At 40.3% G+C, this 16,679-nt stretch overlaps 1 protein-coding gene across 1 annotated transcript in view; it reads right to left on the reverse strand.

The window, feature by feature from the left end:
• GRM3 (glutamate metabotropic receptor 3) overlaps window positions 1–16,679 on the reverse strand; it is a 242,523-nt gene that overhangs the window by 106,692 nt on the left and 119,152 nt on the right. The window lies entirely within an intron of this gene.

Genomic DNA, 16,679 nt, shown 5'->3' on the forward strand with positions numbered 1-16,679 from the left:
GTAAAGAGAGGAAGTGACCTGACAGACTGCACTTAGTAGTGTTCAGACTCTGGGTTTTCTAATGTTCAGTTCAGTGGAGAAGGCAATGGCACCCCACTCCAGTACTCTTGCCTGGAAAATCCCACGGACGGAGGAGCCTGGAAGGCTGTAGTCCATGGGGTCGCTGAGGGTTGGACACGGCTGAGCGACTTCACTTTCATGCATTGGAGAAGGAAATGGCAACCCACTCCAGTGTTCTTGCCTGGAGAATCCCAGGGACAGGGGAGCCTGGTGGGCTGGCGTCTATGGGGTTGCACAGAGTCGGACATGACTGAAGTGACTTAGCAGCAGCAGAAGCAGGGAAGCAACCTGGCTATGAGTCTTTATTCCCTGTCTTTCAACAATAAACCCTTTGTAGTCCTCATTTTACTTAATTGAAATCTTCTTTTCTACATGTTTCTGCTTCCTAGGTTTCTGTTCTCATGATTCATGTCCGATTACTGATTCATTCCAGTACTGAATACTCCTTTCTTGGGTTAGCTCAACTAGTGTTCAGTTTCAACCACTTAACAGTCTCCTAGGCTAACTGCCTGCTAAATAACTCTCTAGCACTACAATTGAGAGCCCCTTAGACAGCAAGGAGATCAAACCAGTCAGAAATTAGCCCTGAACTGGAAGGACTGATGCTGAAGCTGAAGCTCCAATACTTTGACCACTTGATGCAAAGGGCAGACTCAATGGAAAAGACTGAGGAAATACTGGGAAGATTGAGGGCAGGAGAAGTGGGTGACAGAGGATGAGGTTTGGATGGCATCATTGACTCAATGGATGTGAGTTTGAGAACCTCCAGGAGATAGTGAAGGACAGGGAAGCCTGGTGTGCTGCAGTCAATGGGGTTGCAAAGAGTCGGACATGACCTAGTGACCAAATGTAACACATAAACACCTCTGACACCTCAGGGTCTACGAATGGTTCTTCTCTGTACCCAGGCTTCTGAGCCAGAAACCTGCACAAAAGAGCCCTTCCCAAAGCTACGTCCTCTTTTTTTTTTAAACCCGTAATGTCAGACTCTTGTTATCTCTAACAGGACAATAGCAGTATATTGCTAGGGAGCTGATGCTAGCCCCCAAAGCATCTTTTTGTGAGTTAGGAAAAGATAACCTTCCTCAAATGTAAACTTACACAATTTTTTATTGTATAACCTGTAGCATTGATATAACACCGATTTTGGAGAAAGTGTGATGCTTGGGGGCTGCCTTCTCTAGCTGGAGTTAGGCAGCTCCTGACATGGGTCTCACATTTCAGGGAGAATGGTAAGCATGAGTGCTGGGGTTTGCACAGTACACTGGAGCTTAGGCCAGTTCCCTAAATCAAGCTTCTTTTTACATGATAAGCTTGAACATATGCAACTTTTATGAATCAAGCAAAGGTGGGGATCATGTTGTTGACAGTAGGCTGGGGTCTTACCAGGGGACTTTTTAAAAAATCCTGGTGTGGGGCTGTCTGGTTGCACATGCACGTAAACCAATGGACCTGCTGCTGTACTCTTGACACGTGGCTCCCTGGCACTACTGGTCAGCACAGTGTCTCAATTTGCCCATCCCCTTGGTGATGTAAGCTTGTTATATTCAGAGGCAGGTGAGAGACGGCAGAGCAGGGACTCCTGCAGCAGTTTCCTGACAACACACAGTTGCAATGCCCCTGTATGTGTGGTTGAGAATGTGGGTCTGCTCTCCCACTTTTGTGCATGATGGTGTATTTGTGAGGTTTTATGGAGGAGGGGTCCTTCCTGGCTGCTTATGGCTCAGTCAGACTGTCTAAAAGGCACACCACCAGTGTGCTCTCAAATATATTAATACTAGTAAATGTTAGCCATTGGGTGTCCCATTGGAGGAGATACTCCATCTAATGTATAATCTAAATTGCTGTTCAGAGTGCCCATCTCTTATTAATTTATACTGACTTCCCCTTGCCTCTAGGTTGAAGGAAGGACTTCATGCTCCATGATCTTGAATCTGGCAAGCTCTCAAGTCTTATTGTTCACCATGCCCATCAGCATCATTCCTCCTCTACCTTCAAACTTTTATGTTTCGGTTATTTGAACTCTTCACTTCAGAGGAAGAGTTCATCATCCTGCACATGTTGGTCTCTTTGCTGGGAGGGCCCTTCTACACTGTTTGTTCAGTAAATATCAACTTAGCATTTAAGATCTTGTGGTCAGCACCAGAAAAGGCCAAGAATTTTTCCTATCTTCCTTCCTCAGTCAAATTGTTTATTTCTTGCTTTGTCTTCCTGCTGTAGTTGGATCAAGAAATATTTGCATTTATTATTACGATTGATATTTGTTTCTTTGCTCATTTAGACTAAATGAAATGCACACCCTTAAGGGTTTTTAAGGTAGGAAGAAAAGAACCAAAACTCAACAAAAACATCCAGACAAGAACAAGTGCAGTGTTTATTTCAGCATCTTTGACATTTCTTCCTTTTCCTATTGGCATTGGCCTTTAAAACCTGGCCTTCCATATGCTTCTTATTCCTTTTATGTGAGGCAAGTGATGGGTTGTTTTCTTGAGACACACAAGTCACCTGAGTTTGGTTTTGTTTATTTAATAGGTGTGAACCTCCACACTCAGAGTGGCAGTGATTGGAACACTCAGTGTTAACCCAGAGCTTCTCTGGGAGATCTGCCACAGGGCACCAGAAAATCTAATAACAATAATGATTTTTAAAGAGGTTGATACTGTAGTAGAATCTTGTTTGTTTCCTGTCAGTTCTGGTCTCTCTTTGATCTTTATGTGCAATTCCCTTTGAAGCAAAACTGCCATGGAAGGTAAAAGACATTGCGATCATTATCACTAATGATAAAGAAACTAAAATTGGCATTACAAAATAATTGTTTTATATGCCTAGTGAAAGAGAATAGTTAATTAAAAGAAGGTCATCAATGCAGTCTTACCGTTTTCCTATTAAAAATGTAGATATCTCTTGAATATGAAGGCAATTTGACTATGCAGAGTAAAGATGACCTTATAGTTTATGGAAAGCTTAATTCTTTTAAGAAAACGCTCTTAGCCAGAGAAGGCTTCAAATGAAACATCACATCATGCTGAAAGCAGTAGTGTGTGTCAGACTCTCGTAGTATTTCATATCTGTTTCATATGTAGGGCCTGTGTTGTATTTACCTTTGTGTACCCAGGGCCTAGCATAGTGTCTGTCATCCAGATGATATTCAACAAATATTTCTTGAAGGAATATAGACATCCACAATAATGATATTTGCAAATGACTCTACTATTTTACTTGTGACATAGCAAGTGGAAATTAGAGAAATCAGTTGTTCTATTTCATTACCTACCTAATCATCCCAAATGTTCTTCCTCTGTTACGGTCTTTGATGACAGGACTGCCAGCAGGTAGTATTTTGTACCCGTGCAGGAGAAAATGCTGCCTTTGAATTTGGAAGTTGTAGCTGAGGCAGATCTGTACAAAGCCAGGAAAGATGTGGCCTCAAGTTGACCTACATTCCTACATTTACTGGTTTTCAGTCAGGAGAATACTGAAGCAGGAACATGCCTATTATCCTATTTCAAAGCTTCACAGATGCAGTCACTCATCAAATATTTATTGAACACCTACTTTGTGTGTGCTGGGCCATGAACTGGATACCCAAGATAGAAACTTTAGTTGTAAACAAACGAACATTATGCCTGGAGTCGAATAATTTAAATGCTTGTATATTTTTATAAAGAGCGTGACGGAAGAGTACTCATCTCTCTTTCTACCAACTATCTCCACCATTTGTGAAAATATTGATAATAAGTTTGCCATAGGTTTCCTTTAACATGGTGATTGTTATTAAGTATTTGATTGAAAAAGCAATTCATTGCATATTATATATATTAAAATATTAGATATACAGTACTTAAAAACAAGTTGACTAACACCTATTTCATCTGAAATAGTTTTAAGCCCTCTGACAGGGCGTCCTTAAGTAACACTTTATGTAGTCTTAGACAGTTACTAGTTAAGCATCAATTAGAGTAATGTTTAAATTCACACTGTCAATATGTTCTTATTTACCTTTTCCTTAAAGCAGAACTTGAAATGATTAAGACTGTAGGGTTGTGCATAATTTTAAAACACTTAGCATTATTAAAAATGAAGCCCCAAGAAACTGAAAGAACAGGAAGTTAAAAATCAGCATTGAAAAACAGACAAACATGCTTAATTCAATGCAACTGTTTATCTCTGTGTAACAGCTTATCGGATTGCGGGAAAGAGCAGCCACCACTTCTTTTCAGGCTCCTTTCATGATAAATCAGCCAGTAGCACATTCCCCAGATAAGCAGGCTTCCTCCTGTAGCCACGTTTGTATGCAGCCAGAGGCTCTGCATTCCAGAGTTCTCCATTCAGGGGCGGTGAGTGACGTGTGTGCCATAAGCAAGCATGTATAGTCCACTCAGTAAGCAACCTGCTCAGCAGTGTTTTATTAATCTTTGCATTATGAGCATCTCAGGGGTTGACTGTGAATATAACCCCTGAAAGACGTGGGCAGGACACGTTGCAATTTTCTGCATATGTTAATATATATTTTGCTTCCTCTCATGACTTTGCCTAGGGACTTAATGTCGAAATGAAATCCAGTTTGACTCAATGAATAAGTAGTTTATCTAGGGGAGATATAACGCCAGAAGTCATGCTCACTCTTTCCTAAAAATAAGCCCTTGAGGTGCTGAAGGGCTTCTGAGTGTGCTCAAAGCCTGCACATCCAACTGATCCGAAGAAAATTTAGGGTTAGTGCTAGCATGTGCAATTTGGCTGTATGTTTCATTAGAAAGTTTTCAGCTTCAAGAGTTACAGGCAATAAGAGACAAGGTTTTTGTTCCTAGACTACCTTTTTAAATTGGATAAACGGAGGCTGTAGCCATGCTGGTGTTTTTATTAGCAGGATGTATCACTGTGCAGTTCTACTTCTTTTATTCTTATTAGGCAACAAAGGAGTTTTTTCCAGAAACATTTAAGGAATTACCATGAGAATCTATTTAAAATCCATTCATGTTTAGCAGATCTAGCTTGAAATTTCTACTGCTTATAAGCCTTCCATATTACTGCAGCAGTAAGGAAGTTTAATATCATTTGCTGAATTCCCTTATAAGTTGTCCTGTGTTTATTGTGTGCATGCTATGTCACTTCAGTCATGGCCAACTCTTTGTGACCCCATGAACAGTAGCCCACCAGGCTCCTCTGTCCTTGAGGTTCTCCAGGCAAGAATACTGGAGTGAGTTGCCATGCCCTTCTCCAGGGGATCTTCCTGACCCAGGGATTGAACCCATGTCTCTTACGTCTCCTGTATTGGAAGGTAAATTCTTTACCACGTGGGAAGCCAGTGTTTATTAGGATGATCATATTTTGTTTTATATTTACTTTGCATAGTTTGAAAATTGAAATTTAACAATTGTGAATTCTTCTTTCTTCATTAGATTTTAATCTAATGAGGAAAGAATGTCCTACTCTTTGCGACCCCATGGACTGTAGCCTATCAGGCTCCTCCGTCCATGGGATTTTCCAGGCAAGAGTGCTGGAGTGGATTGCCATTTCCTTCTCCAGGGGATCTTCCCAACCCAGGAATTGAACCCAGGTCTCTCGCATTGCAGACAGACGCTTTACCGTCTGAGCCACCAGGGAAGCTTAGATTTTCATCTACTTGGTATCAAGATCAATACCTTAAATGATATTGTATTTTTCACGGTGTCTCATGTACATCATTGTCAAATGATAAATTCCAAATAGCATGTAAGCTTTTGAGAGACTGGTCAGGAGACTGGAAAAATGATTTGGAAATTCCAGTCAAAGAATAAAGAAATGACCAGGTTTTTTCAAAATGATTTTTATCATAGGACAAGATTCAACCTTGGCACTAGAGAAATTTGGCCTAAATAGCTCTGATCCTATTTAAAGCTCCGATCCTTTAAATTGCTGGCTTTTAAGGAAGAAATTAAATAAAATTAGAAAAGTTGAGAGCACTTGGAGAAACTAGAAAAATTGGAAACGTATTGTCCATCTGAGAGAGATATTAGGAGGAATGGAAAGTAATGCACCAAATAACAGGCTATATTCTGTGAAAACATGAATGATAAGAAGAGTGGATGCCGGGCTTATGCATTAAGATTTGATGTTAGGGAGGAGAGTTCTGCTTTCCTCAAATTTCTCTAGTTTGAGGAAGTTTGAAGTCCAACCATAAATTTAAAAATTTCAAATAACCAAACCATTGAGTTGAATAGTGGGAACAAATTGATCAGACCCTTTCCTATGAGCCTGTTTTACTCACAGAGAAGATAAAAGAAGCCCAGGAACGCTGCATGATTACAGGGAAGAGGGGAACTCTACTAACTGGGATGATGGAGCCAGAAAGAGATATTGATGAAGCCAAAAGGTGACTAGCCCGCTTCACTAAATGGCCTTGGACAACTTTCCTCACCTTTCTTTATCATCTGAATTTAGAGGGACATGTTTTTATGAGGTAGGAAAACTGACAATTTTGAACTGTCAATTCATTGACATTGCTAAACTTTGGTCCTTAGAGTAACTGCAGGTAGTTTGCCAATAATGTTAACTTGAGTTGATCATTCAATATGTGTTATACTTAAAAACCATTTATTTCCCTTCAAAGTAAACCTTTATTTTTGTTTATATCAAAGGGCACATTTATTTTCCTCTGTATCTGTGTGTGTTGCCATTTCAGCTGTGTTTTCATCTTTAAGTTTCCTAACCTTATTACCATGCCTTGGAATTGGAGCCTCCCCCGGCTCCCTGCAGTGCATCTTTATCCTTTCCCTCTTAGAAGCTGCCAAGTCTACGAGAAGTTGCAGGTTTGTCAGCATGAACAGAGAGTACAGAAATTAGGTTTGTCATAAGCTTTCCTTATAGCTCTGGACAAAATATGAAGGGGAAAACATGGAGGAATATTCTTCACAGGAGAACATTTTTACCTATTAACAATATGATTCCTCACGTGGATATTATTCATAATATCCTGTGTGTATACTGTCCTTCCTCTTGAATAATGTCAAAGTGTTTTGAAGAAAAATGAAGCCTTACTGCTTCCTGAATAGAGCAAGAGACAGAAAGTAATGCAAATTGCTCAAAATAGTAATGAAAACTAGATATAGAATTAGATTTAAGAAGACTTTTATCATTAGTTTCCAATGTAGTTTTACAAAAGAGAATGCATGCCATACATATTTCCACAAAAACCTCATCCCTATCAAATTCTCCTCAGTATATAAATGGTACAGTGTTTGAAACAGCACTATCTTTGCTTTGTGCTAAATGAACTCTTCAGATTATCTTTAGCTAGCTTCTGCTTTCGGGCATGTCATTAGACTTCTGATATTAGACTTGTCCTCTGGCTGAAAACAGCTATAAAACTGACAGCACATACAAGGCAAACTATGATCTTTGAGAGAAAGAAACATTTAAGGGAAACACCATGATTACCCTATGAATTCCCCAACATTCTGCATGGGAATGCATTTCTGCCGTGGTGCAATGGCAGTCTTGTTGACCTCAAGAGGCACAGACATAATATAATTCCATAGTATACAACCAAAAATTACTTGCAATATAAGAAAACAGGAAAGTGGGACCTGAAGTAAAGAGAGAAAGCATTAATTAGAAATAGGTCCCCAAATTATCCACATTCTAAAACTAGCAGATAAAAACTAAATAGTTTATTATAAAGATAAGTTTGTTTAAAGACTTTAAAAAAAATGAATGATCAGATGAAGAATCTTAGCAGAGAACTGAAGCTATAAAAAAAAACTTCAGAAATTTTAGAGCATAAAACTAAATATCCAAAAAAACTACTTATTTAGTAAATATATAAAATAAAAACACCACTGGGTGTATATGGGGGACACAAAAGATTGAAGATGGTAAAACAGTCAGTAAAGTTGATATAGATGAAAGAAAGTGAAAGTCATTTGGTCATGTCTGACTCTTTGTGACCCCATGGACTATATAGTCCATGGAATTCTCCAGGCCAGAATACTGGAGTGTGTAGCCTTTCCCTTCTCCCAACCCAGGGATCAAACCCAGGTCTTCTGCATTGCAGGGGGATTCTTTTGTCAGCTGAGCCATAAGGGAAGCTGAATATAGATGAAAAGTAATAACTTAATCTGACCTAATAGAAAAAACATTGAAAAAAGTTAAAGTTTCAGAGTTCATTTGAATATTAAGAGATCTAACACAGGTAGAAGCTGAATTTCATAAGTAGAGGAGAAAGCAGAAAAAAAAATACTTGAGGAAACAATGGCTGAAAATCCCCTCAATTTTGTGATTAAACGTAAGATTAAAAAACTTAAAAAAGAACCAACAAGCTCAGCAAACCCTAAGAAAGATAAATGCAAATAAAACCATATGTAGACAAATCTTTGCCAAATGGATAAAACCAAAAAAAGAGAGAGAGAGAGAGAAAAAAACATTGAAAACAGAACAAAATAGCACAATTTGTGGGTAACAGTATGAATGAGGGATCCCTTTCTTCAGAAGCAATGGCGACCATACTCAATGGAATCTTTAAAGGTTTGGGGAAAAAACTGGTCAAGTATCCCGACATTCTACTTCCAGTTCAAACATATTTCAAGGATGAAGGTAATATAAGAACTTTTTTTCAGGCAGCTAAAACTGAGCGATTTATTTCACTGCCAACAGACTTACACTATGAGAAATGCTAAAGGAATTACTTCAGAGGAAGAGAGAACAGCACCAGATGGAAAATCAAATCTACAGGAAAGGATGAAGAGCAGCAGAAATGGTAAATATGTGGTTTAATATAGAAGAATATCTGTAAATCTAACTATTAAGTATTGATAGGATGAAATCATGACAATTTTATTTGTCACAAATTTTAAAATGGTAAGAAAAGATGAATTCTGCTATTATTTGGTTTATTTTATAGTTTGAGTTGACTTCTCCCTTTGTGTATATGTTTTCATTTATCCTAGATCTTGTTAGCAGAAAACCTTTTTGCTCCTCCAGTGTCCCCTGAAAAGAACAGTTTCCTAATTCAAAGGCCAGGCTTCTGAACATAACAGGATCATAGCCAACAGCACATTCTTCTTTATGATACAGCTGCAAATAGATTCAGCCAAGGCTGAAACACCACTGGTACACACTGGTATAGTTGTTCTAGTTGTCAGGATATTGAAACACTCTGTCCAGGTGGTGAATAGTCAGCCTTCCACACTCTGAATATTCTGCCACTTCTCCAGCTGCTCTGGGTCCCTCTCTGGCCTGTCTTCACCACTTCTCTCAGTTTCCTTGTGGCACAGCTGGAAAAGTGTTCCGTTCTGAAAGAGTCTGGTCTTTAGGTTCCAGGTCCAAGGGGTGTGGTTGCGGTTCATTTTTGTAACTTTATATTAGTTGTTAAACCTTTTGCGTATCACCCCTGAATTAATTTGCTGAATAAGATGTTGGAAATTTGGAAAACATTTCAGTTTTAAAATTCTCATGATCTAGATGCTGGGAGGGATTGGGGACAGGAGGAGAAGGGGACGACCAAGGATGAGATGGCTGGAAGGCATCACAGACTCGATGGACGTGAGTCTGAGTGAACTCTGGGAGTTGGTGACGGACAGGGAGGCCTGGCGTGCTGCGATTCACGTGGTCGCAAAGAGTTGGACACGACTGAGCGACTGAAATGAACTGAACTGAACTGAGAACAAAGCTGGATTTTCCCTTGTAGTTTGACAGATTAGCATCCATTTCCAATTTTTCTGGAAAGTATACCACAGTCTTCTGTTGGGAACCAAAACTTATGTTCATAAAGTGAATCCATTCCTGACTTGCTAGGTGGCTTGTGACACGCATGACTAACCAGAGTGTGCTGGGTCCCTGACCACAGCAATTTGTTTCAGAATGAGCCTGTAACCAAATCATTGCCAACCAGGGTGAACGTGAGGATATTTTCTAGAGCCATCAGGAGGAAACCATCCTCTTTCTGTTAGAATGACTAGGAGCAATGGATATAAGCCTTGAGCTGCTGGGAGTCATCTCACCACCATGAGGCAAAGCTTGTCTGAGATGCAAAGTCAAGAGATGGAGAAATAATAAGACCTGACAATATCGGCGAACAGCTGACTCATTTGAAAAGACCCTGATGCTGGGAAAGATTGAGGGCAGGAGGAGAAGGGGACGACAGAGGATGAGATGGTTGGATGGCATCACTGACTTCATGGACATGGGTTTGGGTGGACTCTGGGAGTTGGTGATGGACAGGGAGGCCTGACGTGCTGTGGTTCATGGGGTCGCAAAGAGTCAGACACGACTGAGTGACTGAAATGAACTGAACTGACAATATTGGACGTGCTATTTAATTCAGGTAAGATTTTTCATTCATGTGAGATAATAAATTCGTCTTTGCTTATGTCAGTTTGAAATCTGTTTTTATGTCACTTTTCATTAAATGATTCCTGAATAGAACCTCTCTTCTTTTCCCATCTCCTCCCTTTAAAGATACTAAAATTTACTGAGCAACTAGGCTGTTCTAGAAACTATAATTAATGTTCTAAATAGATTATTTTATTTAATCCTGCAACTTTCCTCCTACTCAGCTATACCTTTCCACAGATGCCTGACACTGTCCTGCATCTCAGATACCAGGATTTGTGATGGTGCCTATTGTGTTACCCTGTTCGTGATGGATTTTCCTAGAAATGCAACTACTCCAAAGCCATCAGTTTCTTTACACTCTTATCTGAATTTCCATTTTCTCAATTCTCTTACTTACTACAAATAAAATAATCTGATATTTTAAACTAGTGGTTTTTAGCACGTTAATGCAAGTTCATTTGTCACCTATTTATGGATGGTCCAAGTTTTAAATGGGCTAAAACATGGGCTTAAGAAGAGAGAAATACTTTTAATGATGGAATTTTAGATACTCAGTATACAGATAATGAAGTAGCAGGGTCTAAATATTCTTCAAGTTAGAACACTTAGGAACCCCTACTCAAATAGAAAAGGCTTGTTTATATATATATATATTAGATACTGTGAGACTGTGGGTTTAGACTAATTGCCACGAAAGTGAAGGTCACTGAGTTGTATCTGACTCAGCAGTTTCATGTACTGTAGCCTGCCAGGCTCCTCTGTTTGTGGAACTTTCCTGGCAAAAATACTGGAGTAGGCTGCCACTCCCTGCTCCAGGGGATCTTCCCTACCCAGGAACTGAACCCTCTTCTCTTGCATCTCCTGCCTTGGCAGATAGATTATTTAAGACCAGTACCACCTGGGAAGCCCCTAATTGCCATGAAACAGGCAGTTGAATGTCACTGACAAATCATCTCCAACTCTTCTGATCACTGACATGACTTTAAAACATATTTTCTGTTCTTCTTGTTGAAAATTTTGGGGCAATGTATTGGTGCTCTTTTAGTTGATTTAGCTCTTGGCAGCCAATCATCTGTATTTCTTCCCAAGTCTGTGTTCATCGATGTCATGTTGATAGCTTCACATTGGCCACAGTGGGAGTATTTACAGTGTAAAAATCAGGAAACATTAATAATCAGTGCCTTCACAATCCCAAAGATTGAGTTGTTAGACATTTACTAGCACACCAGTGGTGGTAAATTTAACCGTGTGGTCATAAAGTCCATTCCTGGAGAATCAAATAAGAAGAGCTTGGGAAAGCAATACAACATAATGCTTTAGCCAGTGTTTTTCTAACCGCAGATCCCAAGATATTCAAGTGTCATGAAACATGTGAATGAATTGTAGTGACTAACGGAAATAGAAAAGTTTAAAATATAATAGTGAATGTCAAAACATTGATCTAAGGCATGAATCTGCTTTCTGGCTTTGGCATACAGCCATTTCTGCTTCATTTTTGTTGTTGTTTAGTGGCTAAGTCATATCCAATTCTTTTGCGACCCCATGGAATGTAGCCTGCCAGGCTCCTCTGTCCATAGGATTTCCCAGACAAGAATACTGGTTTGGTTGTCTTTTCAGACATTATTAGTACCTGTCTCATGGGGTTGTTTTAGGAATAAATGAAATAATCCATAATTAGCTCAATAACTGTTAGCTACTATTAGAGTAATAGGAAGTTTGGGGGAGAATGGATACATGTATATGTATCATATGACCAAGTCCCTTTGCTGCCCCTCTGAAACTATCACAACGTTCTTAATGGGCTATGTATGTGTTAGTGCTCAGTTGTGTCCGATTTTTTGCAACCCCGTGGACTGTAGCCTGATAGGTTCCTCTGTCCATGGAATTCTCCAGGCAAGAATACTTCTCCAGGGCATTGTCCCCACCCAGGGATCGAACCCAGGTCTCTTGCATTGCAAGTGGGTTCTTTACAGTGGGAGCCAACAGAGAGTTAAAAAAAAGAATGATAGTAGTGAGGATAGTTTGTCAATGGCTCCAGTGGTATTCGGGAGGCATTCTGGACTCTCCGTATGATCACCTCTAGCTCAAGGCCACTGTTGATCCAGGACTGGGTACCTTTCACTGCCTAGTCTCTTTCTTCTTTTAGTGAACAGACCACCTGATGGTAATGCTCTGGCATCCTGTCTTTCTCCTGGCTGGTGTTTAGGAGTGGCATCATCTTGGGGAATTGCTGGCTGCCTGAGTGATGCAAGGTAAGTCCTAACTTCTAAGATATCCAGTGAATTCTAGACTGTTCGGTGTGTATGGGTGCTCAGGACCATAAAATGCCTGGAGAAGATGGGAAGTAACCACCTAAGAAAAAGAGGTGCTTACTGCCAATTGATTTATTCTGCTTATTCTAAACAACTTTGCTTCATTCCTTGTCCCTTGATCCTTTCCTGTCATACTGAATTTTACTGGAAGGGGCTGGGCACCTCTTACTCCAGGTCACTGTGGGCTAGAATATTAGTTGATTTATATGTCAAGGGCAGACAGTTACTAAGTTTCTACCAGCAAAACTGTCTTAATGTTAATGATCCCAGAGCATTAGGAACCTCAGCTACAGAGGCTTGTGGCTGTAATAATGACCAGTCCTTAAACTCCATGGCAACTACTGTGCCTACAAGTCCGCACTGCCTTCTACCCTCTTAGCCAGTCCCTGCCTAGCTTTCAGGGAGAGTTGAGCCCCTATCTTTGTCCACATCCAAATGTGGGGAGCTGCTAACACACAGCTGTAGCTCGACTCAGAGTTTCAACCAGCAGGACTCACATGTCTCTTGGGTAGCTCGAACTTTTAAACGGGTCTGACAACCTTAATCTGTGTTTTAAGAAAGACTGAGTTTAACACAAAGTCTTCCTATAACACAGCTTCAGGGTATCCTTTTGTTTCCTTGTATACCACCCAAGTTATCAGCATGAAATGATTAGTGCTCCCATGTTACACAAAGGCCATTTCCTCCATCAGGAAAGGGGGGTGGGGGTGGGGCAAGACACAGAAGAGTGCATAGTGTGTGAATCTGCACATAGAAAAAAGCCAAAACCAGGTCAATGTCATCTCTGGTGTTAAAAGTGAGGATGGATGTTATGCTTGGGGATGTGGGAAGTTAGTGACTGGAAGAAGCATGTAAGCTCTTCTTGAGTGCTTGTAGCTTTCTTGTTTCACAGGGAGTATTCAGTTTGTTAAGATTCATCAAGCTGCACAATTAGGATGGATACACAATTACAACAGATAAAGTGTATGTATATTATCCTTCAATGAAAATTTAAAAAGTAAAAGCAAGACTAAAGTGAAAAAGGATGGTGAACAAGACTGTGTGCTTTTTGAAGTGATTTTATGACAAATTGGTCGCTGGGGTATTGATACAAACTTTACAACTGTGGGCTTGTTGACAGCTCCAGCCCTGATGAGAGAATCTCTTAATGCTGGGTGAGAGGCCCTGGTGGAAAATGAGGTGCCTTACTTCATCGAGAGTGAGTGTGGGCAATGCGGAGAGAGACCTCCTTCTCATTATAATAGGAAAGCAGGCACTTTGTTCCTTCCTGTATTTAAGCAGAAACCAGGAATCAGAGTGTAACTGACACATCCGCCAGTCACATGCAAACTGATAGTCCATCCCTGCGACTTAACATCTCAGGTAGGATGGGAGCAGAAAGGTGAACAGTGAGCTCCAATTAGTGGAGCTGAGCTTCAGGCTCATTATAAAGTGAGGCAACCAAGGCTTTCACAATTAAGTTCTGAAAAGCAAATGGAATTAATCTTTGACTTTCTTATGTTCCAGTGTTGAAGAAATTCTGTTCAGCAATCTTAAGTAAATCATTTACTATACCATTACATGCCAATGCCTCTGGTAGAGTCTCAAGATACAGGGATGAATGGATAGCATCCTGGCTACATACAGTAAAAATATGGTTTCTTGCAAGCATATAATCATCGAAAGCTAATGTAATGTGACCCAAACTGATTTTGGCAGAGCACTCCACTGTGCCCTGATGAGGACCCAGAGACTCCTGCCTTCATTGCCGTAATTGTTTGCTCGTACACACAGGTTGGGCTTGATTACCATTTCAAGGCCATCCATCTGGTGGGGTTCCAAGGGCTGTAGATACCACTGCCCTTTCCAGAGACAGTTAATCTCCGAGTATGACCATTCTGCTTTCTGTGAAGCCTGGTGCCATTTTAAATAACTGCAAAACTGGTGCCTGCAGAGGCCAACTTGTGGTCCAAGATCAAAGCGTCAGTAAGTAGCAGTCCTGAGAATATATCCAGACATTTGCTTCTGTTGTCTTTCTTATGCTAGGTATTTTTGGTTACAATGGCCTTTCATTTAAAAGCTCACGAATAACTGTATAGAAAGTTGATTTTAATTATCCTTCTTATCCCATCTTTGAGGTGCACATTATTTTATACATGCTCAAGCCTGCAGCTGACTGCTGTTTCGATCACAGCAGCTCTGAACTTGGCTTTCTTTGCTCTGTCGCCACTGTTAGATAACATGACTCTTCTCTTGGCCTTTGTTTCTCACTGCCAGTCACAGCCTGCTTCCAGTTGGATTTCACACATCTGTCTTATCTCCACTTCAGTCTGGCCAACATACTGCTCTCCACTTGTCGTCTTTACTCGTGGTCACTTGAACAGATTCAGACATCTCTCGTCACTCTCAATTCAGTCTTAGCATGACCAGTTTCAATCACTTTACCCATTCACTTCATTTCTGTTCTCTTTTACAGCCTGTTTTCTTTAGCTAGCTCCTAGGAAATACCAACAGAACATTTGATGCTTTCTGTTGTCATTCTTTTAACTCGGAATAGTTTTCTAGTCTGCACAAGTTAATTTACCGGTCGGCTTGTAGCACTAGCGAAGCCTCTATCATTTGATTTGTCCAGTTGCATTATTCTACAAAGAACCTGTATCACATGTTTGGCTATGGTCTATACTGCAAAAGTCTACTATTGGTCATAAAGTAAACTGTTGGACATGCTACCTGGCAAGCTGTGAACAAACCAGTTATCATAGCTAACCTTTGGAGAACCAGTGGATCCGTGGAGCTTAGGAAGGTCTTCCCTTTCAATGGATGGTGTGTTGCCAGGCGACACTAGCAGGTGGGCCAGAACTATTTGTTGGCTAAATAAATGACTATTTTCTCCTTTCCTTCACACTTTACAATAAATCACAGTTTCCTTTTTCATTCGATCCTTCATTCCTGAATGGAAAAATAATTAACATTTTTGGAGCTTATTTGTAATTTGTACTCATTTACTCTTCCCAAGGTTTCTTTTGTAAATAGATGACTAAAACTGGCTTAAGGGCAGACTTCAGCACTTCTTGCTCAGGACTGCTGAGTCACTGAGCAATGGAACCGATCTGCCTGATTCCCAGTTCTTTGGCCTTTCTGTTATTACTCCCTGTCTTGGAGGATTCTTTCCAGATATCCCAGTGGACAGATAAGAAGAGCATGACCTGTAAGATACTGTCGAGAGGCTTGAATGTCTTTCTGGGGCTTCCTTTTACTTGAACGCATTTGTGTTCGCTTCACTTAAATTCTTTAAGTATTATTGCCTCAAAAATATTTTGTCTCACGTCCGTACAAGTTCCAGTTTTATTTCAGAAGACTGTTTCCTCTAGGGTGAGACTCGTGGAAAGATCCTACCTAGGGAGGACATCTTTAAACATGAATTTGTTTCTACACCTCGTGCCCATTAGCCTTCTCACCAGGGCCATCTTTGAAGCTAAGTCCATCCAGTGTCCAGATGTTTCTGTAACTTGTGGCTTAGCATGAGACATTTCCACCTTGCTATTCAGTGAACATATCAAGTAATAACCTTGGGGAGTTTCAAAACCCTGAACTGCAGTTCCTGTTTGCAATTCCTATAAAATTATCCCAGTGGCATGGATGCGGAACTAGCCAAGCATCCCCTCCCCAGCATGCCAGTGACCCACTTCCCAGTGGGAGGGCTGCCACTTCTCCAAGCCTGTGGTGGGACACACAGATGCTACCCACAGGATGGTATTTTCACATGACACCCAGAGGAAAATTGAATACCTCGGGAAAGCAGATTTTCTTCAAAACCATTATTTCTTCATTAGGTCAAAAGCTTGTAGTAAGAATTAGAAAATGGGCTCTGATTTTATTGATGAGAAATAGCACCTTTAGTTAAAATAGCACAAAGAATGAGCATGTTGGATTTCCTTAAATATTACTGATGCTGTGTGGACTTTACATGAAATCCCTTGCTAGTATGTTAGCATCTGAGTATGTTCAATGATGTTT

This window comes from Ovis aries, chromosome 4, assembly GCF_016772045.2.
Source record: "Ovis aries strain OAR_USU_Benz2616 breed Rambouillet chromosome 4, ARS-UI_Ramb_v3.0, whole genome shotgun sequence".
NCBI lineage: Eukaryota > Metazoa > Chordata > Mammalia > Artiodactyla > Bovidae > Ovis > Ovis aries.